This window comes from Sciurus vulgaris, assembly GCF_902686455.1.
Source record: "Sciurus vulgaris genome assembly, chromosome: 4".
NCBI lineage: Eukaryota > Metazoa > Chordata > Mammalia > Rodentia > Sciuridae > Sciurus > Sciurus vulgaris.
In genome coordinates, this window is record NC_136464.1 from 80,233,723 (window position 1) to 80,242,281 (window position 8,559).

The following is an 8,559-nucleotide window of genomic DNA, read 5'->3' on the forward strand; positions in this document are numbered from 1 at the left end:
GCTCGGGCGCCCACCGCACCCTCCCACCCACACCCGCGGCGTGATGGCTTTTTATCCTCCCCTGCTGCCGACGCGGGCCATCGCTCCGTGTCCCCCCACCCCCGCGCCCGAACCCCTTTCCACTGCCGATCATTCATTTTCTAATTGAGTTTTTTTAGCAATTTATGTTATGGTTTATGGATTCCAGGTCTAAATTTCTTTTAGTATCAGGCCACCATGTACATTTAAAGTGTAAAAATACTAAGAAATACTGTGTATTTTCTAAGAATTAAAGATAAATTTGAATTTTTTTTTGTATTTACTTGGAAGTGATTGTACTAAAATAACATTCTTTAAATGTCAAGCAACCACAATTCTAAGCACAGCTTATATTACAAAGATATAACGTGATATCTAAAAAAATGTTATTTGTAAATATTTTCTTCATAATAAGTTATCTATTCTAATGCAGATGTTTAAATAAAATTTAAAGCACAATAAGGTAGATACTAAGAAGTTTAAACAACTAAGGGAGCATATAAAACACAAGCCATTATAATGAGAGAAATTAAGACTGTTAATGAAATATAATAAAGCCCTAATATATCTGAAATGCATTTGTTTCTACATTGTCTGTATCCTCATTCTTGTTTTGAACATAAAGAAAATCAGTTCTTTCCAACTACTAAATATGGCATAAATGTTATCACCTATTTTATCTTTGCACATTTGCAGTGCTTCTTCATTCTCAAAGGAAAACAAAAATCTGCTATATCTGATCAACCAAATCAAAACTGTACTATGTGGGCTGTTGATCATTTGGTATTTGAAGTCCATTTTTATTGTTTCTATTGCTATTTCAAAACAAATTTGAAGTCCTTATCTTTCATAGAATTTCAGTGGCTAAAATATCTTCTGCTAAATGAATGTAATATTTACTTTGAATGAATGACAATACCTAACTTATCTATTGGTCCCATTAACCTTCTCTATTAGTATATATCAATTGGTATGCATTGACCCAATTAGCATGATTTTAATCATGCATGCATATTCATCTATAATTTAAATTTGCATATTTTAATCACATTTGCATATCTAAATATACATTGCATCATATCCATATATAAACATATACATGTATATATATATAAACATTCATATAAATAAATATATATGTAAAATACATGCTCTCATAGAGTTTAATGGTATACACTTACTTCCACTGATAGTTTCCATGGCTCTTTCTAAGGATGATGGGTTGACATTTTTTTCTTTGTTCTGTTTAGTTATACATGGCAGTTGATTATTGGTGAATAAGATAATTTAGTTTTGAAAAGTCTCTATATTTTCTGTTCTTCATTTTACAGAACATATTTCCTGACTGCTGTTCTTTATTATAGATTTTTATAATATTCAAGAAGTATATTTACCACGCATTTTCTATCTATCCACTAATCAATGTATCCATCAAAGTAAATTGAAATGGAGATCAGATCTGAAAAATCCCTGAGCAAAGTAAATTAGTCCATGAAGATAATTTTAACCTTATTTGAATTGCAAACATAAGTGAAACATAACTTGGACTATTTCTTGTAAACACTTACATTAGAAAAAAATTAAAGTTAAGTTCATCTAATCAGAAGCAATCATTTTTAAAAAGCCTGTCCCTTGTGCTTCAATGGAGTCCAAAACCACATTTTTCCTTCTCTTTCTTTACATATTTTTTTTGTTCTTCCCAATTCATAAATTGTCTCTTGTTCAAATAAACTATTTAATATTTTCATTACTTTCATTATGTTTAATTAAGAAAGTTTTAAAAAATATACATATATATCAATTTTTCATTTACCTACATTTTTCTTAAGGAAAAATTGGGAAATATAATGTGGTTTTCTTGAATTACATTTCAGTCCTTCTTAAGAGAAATTATGAGTTTCATATTTAGGTAAGCAGAAAACTTAATCAAGAGGTATATGAAAATTACAGATTTGAAAGAAGAGAAATAAAGCACATAGGTCATAATTATTTCATTGAAAGCACAACATGAACTTTGAGAAAATACTTGATTGTGAAATAAATCCTTCTAATAAAGAAAATAATGTATGTTTTGTATTTAACTATCCTTGATTAATTTATTCATGTACTCTTCCTGTTATTTAATGTGGACATATAATTATAATTTAAAGAATTAATAATCACTACAAAATTCTACTTCCTATTAGTTAGAAAAAGACTTAATTGTGAATATAATCACAAGAAATTTGCATTGAAACTGCAAAGCCATGGCCACTCATGAGAAGTCATACACAAGCTAGTATTTCAGCTTCAAAAATTACTTGTAGAAATTATGTTTATATTTGCAGATGTACAAGTAACAAGTTTTATTGAATCTTAGATTGTGCATGTATATATGTAAATGAAGAATTATCCAGAGGATACTGCTGTCATATATAAACACACTAATCAGAATGAATATATATTGCAACTTAATTGACTTCACCAGTACCTTTGGTCTTGTCTGTTGGTCTTTGAAGTCTTCCTAAGAAAATTAGTTTGCCTGAACTGAGTGTTGATTGTGGTCCTATCATTATACTGCTGTGATATATCTAAGCATGACCCAAGGAATATTTGTTGGGATGAATATTTTATTCCACATCAGAGAGAGCTTTCGCAACAATCTTTGTGGCATTATGTTGGCCTACAATGCCAAATGAGCCTGGCGAGTTCCTTCTGGATCAACAAATGTGCAAACAGAGATTGCGAGCAGGTCACAGTGATTCTCTAGAGAATTACAGCAGATTGGATATTTCTGTAGAGCAGAAAAAGGGAAGCCAGTGAGAGTAACACAATGATTTTCAAATTAAAATCAATTAGCCTTATAATATAACCTTATTTAGTATCATAATTGATTAGAATGCTGATAAAAGCTTGGTCCCTGAAGGTGTGTCAAGAAGCTAACATTTAACTCTTATTAGTTTTGTTGTGTTCTCTCTTTGGATTTAATTACTGGATATTTATTTATTTATCTTACAAAGTATGAAAATAAAGATTTGATAGTTTTTTTGTCATATGAGTTATCTAGAACATTATTCATATTGCTGAGATGGCTTCATCCTCCTATGCTTCAAGTTCTAGACAAAAATCTTAAATGTACTTTGATGACTATTGGTGCAGGCATATGACAATAAAAATGATGAGATGGGAATGCCAATTACCTTGCTTTGATCATTACATGCCACATATATGAAATGAATTATCACTCTGTTCTCCATAAGTATGAATAATTATGTGTCAGCTGAAAAGACAAAATTATTTTAAAAAGCGACAGTGTTGTCAAATTTCTCGACGGAGGAGCTATAAGACCATAGATGAGAAGGCTGATTCTCTGAAAGACAGCTCTATTATTGCAACAGAAATAGGTATGACAGGGCTAAATTAGAAAACCTGTAAATAGTAGGATTCCCTTCCTCATGTGATCTTAGCTAAGTCTACTTTCTTTCTAGACTCCACCTAAAAATCATTTTCCTTTCTGTTGTTCTAGCACAAACCTTCAAAGGATCTTTGTTCCCACTTAGGTCCATGTAGGAAATACAGTCTCTTCAATGTCCTTTTACCAAATCTAGTAGGGTTTCTCATATCCAAAATTGATGATTGTAGTTATTTATCAATTTTCTTAACTTCTATACAAATGTTTATATAGTTTAACATGAATGGTGGTTATTGTAAAAGAAATAAAGATAAAAGCAATTGGCTTCTAATAGCATGATTGACTTTCATGTGAATTATGAAATGCCTAGATGTCAAGAATGGGCATAAATGTGAATTCAGTTGCTATCAACATCGATGTGGTTGTGTTACTGTTGTATGATGATTTTAAGTCCTTTGGGTGTAAACCAAGGAATGGGATAGCTAAGTCAAATGGTGGTTATATTCCAAGTGTTTTGAGCAATCTCCATACTGCTTCCCATAATGGTTGCACCAATTTGCATTCCCACTAGGAATGTATGAGTGCCTTTTTTCCCCACATCCCCGCCAAAATTTATTGTTGCTTATGTTCTTGATAATTGCCATTCAGACTGAAGTGAGATGAAATCTTAGTTTTGATTTGCATTTCCCTAATTGCTAGAGATAGTGAATATTTTTTCATATATTTGTTGATAAGTTGTATTTCTTCTGCTAAGTGTTCAGTTCCTTAGACCATTTTTTGATTGAGTTATTTGTTTTTTGGGTGTTGAGTTTTTTGGGTTCTTTATATATTCTGGAGATTAGTGCTCTATCTCAGGTACCTGCGGTAAAGATTTTCTCCCATTCTGTAGGCTCTCTTTTCAGGTTATTCATTGTTTCCTTTGTTAAGAAGTTTTCTAGTTTGAATCCATACCTTTTATTGATTCTTGATTTTACTTCTTGTGCTCTAGGAATTTTGTTAAGGAAGTCAGGTTCCAAGCCAGCACAGTGAAGATTTGGGCCTACTTTTTCTTCTTTTAAGTGCAGGGTCTCTGTTCTAATGCCTAACTCTTTGATCTACTTTGAATTTAAATGTGGTATATACACAAAATTAAATATTACTTAGCCTTAAAGAAGAATTAAATCATGGTATTTGCAGGTATATAGATGGAGCTGGAGAATATCATGCTAAGTGAAATAATCCAACCCAAAGAAAACAAAGGCTTAATGTTTTTTCTGATATGTTGATGCTAATTCACATTAACAGGTGGTGACTAGGGAAAAATAGAGGTACTTTGGATTAGGCAGAGGGTAGTGAAGGGAGGGGAGAGAGTATGGGGGCAAGAAAGATAGTAGAATGAATCAGATATTATTACCCTATGTACATATATGATTACATGATTGGTGTGATTCTACAACATGTATGACCAGAAGAATGAGAAGTTATACTCCATTTCTGTATGATGTGTCAAAACGCATTCTACAGTCATGTATAACTAATTAGAACAAATAAAAGAAAAGAATGGGCATAAATGATTTGTAGAGACTAGAGTTAACATGGGGAAATTTGGCTGTGCAATATTGTATACAAGTAAGTTAGACAACTGGAATTTAAATCTAGGATTTCTGAATCTAAAGTTCATGATTTTTCTAGTGTATACATTATAATTTTGCCTATCATTGTAATGTTCTGGAAATCACAGATTGTTTAAGACTCTCTTTGAAACAGAGAAATTTTTGAAGGACTGGAATTTTTTTTTTTATCTAAATCTTGAGAATTAAATAGAAATTTTATTGGAAAAACATGAACCAGGTTTTGTAAGCAATCACCCTCAAAGCCAGCAGTACTGTTACAGTTTAAATCAGGCTTTCTGCAGATGCTTCACCCCACCAGTCCACCCTGTTTATCAGTTGGAATTCTGGGACTTTTTTGACCAGAGAGATTTCCTGGGAGGCGTTTCTCCTTTGAGCCTTTCATGTGCATAGGTCGTTCTTGGAAATCTTGCTGATCTCGGGACTCTCAGGCACTGGATGAGGAAGGAAGCTGGATGGTTCTTCATGAATTCTTCTGAGAAACTTTGACTGTGACAGTCTTCACTTCGGTGTACGCCTGCAGGCCGTACTCGCCCAGTTCCCGGCCACTGCCTGACATCTTGTAGCCGCCAAAGGGGGACTGGGCCCCAAACACATCATAGCAGTTCACCCACACAGTGCCAGCCTGAGGGGCTTGGGACAGGTAATTGGCCTTGTCCGGGTCTTTTGTGAAGACAGCTGCAGCCAGTCCATACTTGGAATTGTTGGCTCTCCCGACGACTTCCTCTATGGTCTTGAACTTCAGGATCTGCATCACCGGCCCAAAGGTTTCTTCCTTAGCAATGGTCACGCTGTCTTGCACATCTCCAAACACGGCGGGCTGAATGAAGTAGCCACGCTGCGCAGCAGCCCCCCACCACACAGCAGCTTCGCCCCCTCTTGCTTCCCTGATTGGATATAGCCGAGGATCTTCTTGAACTGAGTTTCATCCACCTGCAGCCCCTGCTCCGTCTGGCTGTCAAAAAGGTTCCCCACCACCGGAGACTTGGCCGGGGCAACGCTGCACTCCACGAACTGAGTAAACGTCCTCCTGCACGAAGGTCTGGGAGCTGGCGCAACAGCACTGGCCCTGCTTGAAGAACAGGGCAAAGTGGGCCTGTTCCACTGCCCAGTCCATGTCAGCGTCCAACATGATGATGTTGGGGCTCTTTCACCCCCGCTCCAGGGTCACTCTCTTGAGGTTGCTGTTCCCCGCAGCAACCTGGATGAGGTAGCCAACCTCAGTGGACCCTGTGAATGCCACTTTGTCCACATCCTCGTGGGAGGCGATGGCAGCCCCAGCCATGGGGCCAAATCCAGGAACAATATTGACCACACCAGGGGGGAAGCCGGCCTCCTAGATCAAGTTGGCCGCATAGAGGGCGGTGAGTGGCGTCTGCTCAGCAACCTTCATCACGACCACATTTCCAGTCGCCAAGGCAGGGTCCAGCTTCCACGCTGGCATCAGGAGCAGGAAGTTCCAGGGAATGATCTGCCCGCACACTCCCACGGGCTCATGGCGGGTGTAGCTGAAGAAGTCGCCATTCATAGGAAAGGTTTTCCCGTGGTACTTGTCAGCCCAGCCGGCATAATACCGGAAACATTTCAAGACCATGTCCAAATCTACCAGGTAGGCGATGACATAGGGCTTGCCATTGTCCAGGGTCTCCAAGGCCGCCAGGTAGGTCCGGTCCCCTTCGATCAGATCAGCCAGGCGGTAGAGCGGCCGGCCCCCGTCAGAGGCGTCCACGCGTCGCCAGGGCGAGCCCAGCTGGAAGGCGGCCCGGGCAGCCTTCAGGGCCTTGTCCACATCTTCCTTATTCCCTTCTGCTACCTGACAGATGACCTCTCCAGTGGAGGGACTGACAGTGGGGAATGTTTTCTTGCTGACCGCATCATGCCACTCATTGTTTATGAAGATCTGGTTGCAGAAGACCTCGGGCTGCTGGTTGGGGGCCAGCACCGCATGGGTGGCGGCTGCGGAGAGCAGGCGACCGCCCAGAGGGGGCCGAGGCAACCTGCTGCGGCCTGGATGGCGGCGGGCGGCGGCTGGCAGCACCGACTCTGCCTTTCACTTCTTTAATGTAGCTCCTGGATAAAAAATAATGCTTAATTTTAATGAAATCGATTTTATTCATATTTTAAGGACATTTATCTCATTTAAAAATACTATTCATGGTCAAGACATTATTATCTTAGTTTTTTCAAGAAGAGAAATTTTATTTTTTTGTTTCATTTTGCTTTTTTGATAGCTTCATCATTCATGTTCAGGTCTATGATCAACCTCAGATTATTTATTGTGTATAGAGTGAAGAACTGGTTAGAGTTTACTTATTTAATTTTGAATGTAGGTATCTAATTGGTTGAGCACTGTTTATTTAATGAATTGTAGTAGGCTATCTCATCTATTATCAATCAGATGATTGTTTATGATCAAGTGAATTTTCTTAACTATATATTCCATTTTTCTGGTAAATGTGTCAAACTAGATGTAATACCTCATTGGGTTAATTGTTTCTATTTCAACATTATGCTAACAGTTTGTATGTGTTTTTATTAATATATATTGCTTTAACTTAATACATAATGTTTAGGAAATATCTCTGACTCTTAATAGTAATTGCCTTAAAATTTATTTTTCTATTCTTAATGGAATCATGCACACTTTATTTTTCTTATACTTTGCAAGACGGTCTTTACTACATTATTATTTTCAAATGTTTTGTGTTTTTAAATGCAAATTAAACTTTTCAAACTTTATAGTTTTTTTCAATCATTTTGATAACATATATCTTTTACTTGTGGTACATAAACTAAGTCATTAAACATGGAAAATCCCTCTTGTCCCTCTTCTTGCAAATACAGCTATATTGCTGCACCTCTTTAAAATGTATTTTCTACTGTTATTTTCACACCACAATAACATAGGAGCATTATGAGAAAGACGGTAAGACACACAAACATATTTCCTATCTGACCTTCTACAGAAAACATTGCTGATCTCTGAATTAAAATGTTTACACTTTAGGTAATAGCCATATGTCTGTTAGAATCGTATTACTGTGACAAAATGCCTGAAATAAACAAGTTAGAATGAGGAACAATTTATTTTAACTCCTAGCTTCATAGGTTTCAGTCCATGGTTACATTTTCCAGCCACCTTGGGTCTGTGGCAAAGTGGAAAATCTTTGTGGGGAGCATTTCACGTAGCAAAGTTGCTAACCTCAAGGAGGTCAGGTAGAAAAAGAGAGGAAGGAAATGAGGTTCTCATATTACTTTCAAGGGTACATCCACAGTGAACTCACTGCCTCCCAATGGCCTCCACCCTCACTAACTACTCCCCCAGACAGAACCATTAGCTCCCAGTAAGCAAACATGTGACCCCTTGGGAGATATCTAAGTTCCAACCTATAACTGTATGATTTGGTTAAATTCTGCCTTCAGGATTTTCATTATTTGTTTGTCACATCTGTTAGGTACCACAGGCTTTATGCCCTAAAATATTATTCAGGGTCATTGCTTAATCCATTCTTCTTTTAGAAATCTTGGCTACATTGTTTA

General features: G+C 37.0%; 1 pseudogene across 1 annotated transcript in view; it reads right to left on the bottom strand.

The window, feature by feature from the left end:
- Positions 1–5,228: 5,228 nt before the first annotated feature.
- The window catches only part of LOC306658933 (aldehyde dehydrogenase, mitochondrial-like), a 10,336-nt pseudogene continuing 7,005 nt past the window's right edge, over positions 5,229–8,559 (bottom strand). Inside the window, exon 2 of the transcript in view lies at positions 5,229–7,047. The product of the transcript in view is annotated as an aldehyde dehydrogenase, mitochondrial-like (transcript). The remainder of the gene's footprint in view (positions 7,048–8,559) is intronic.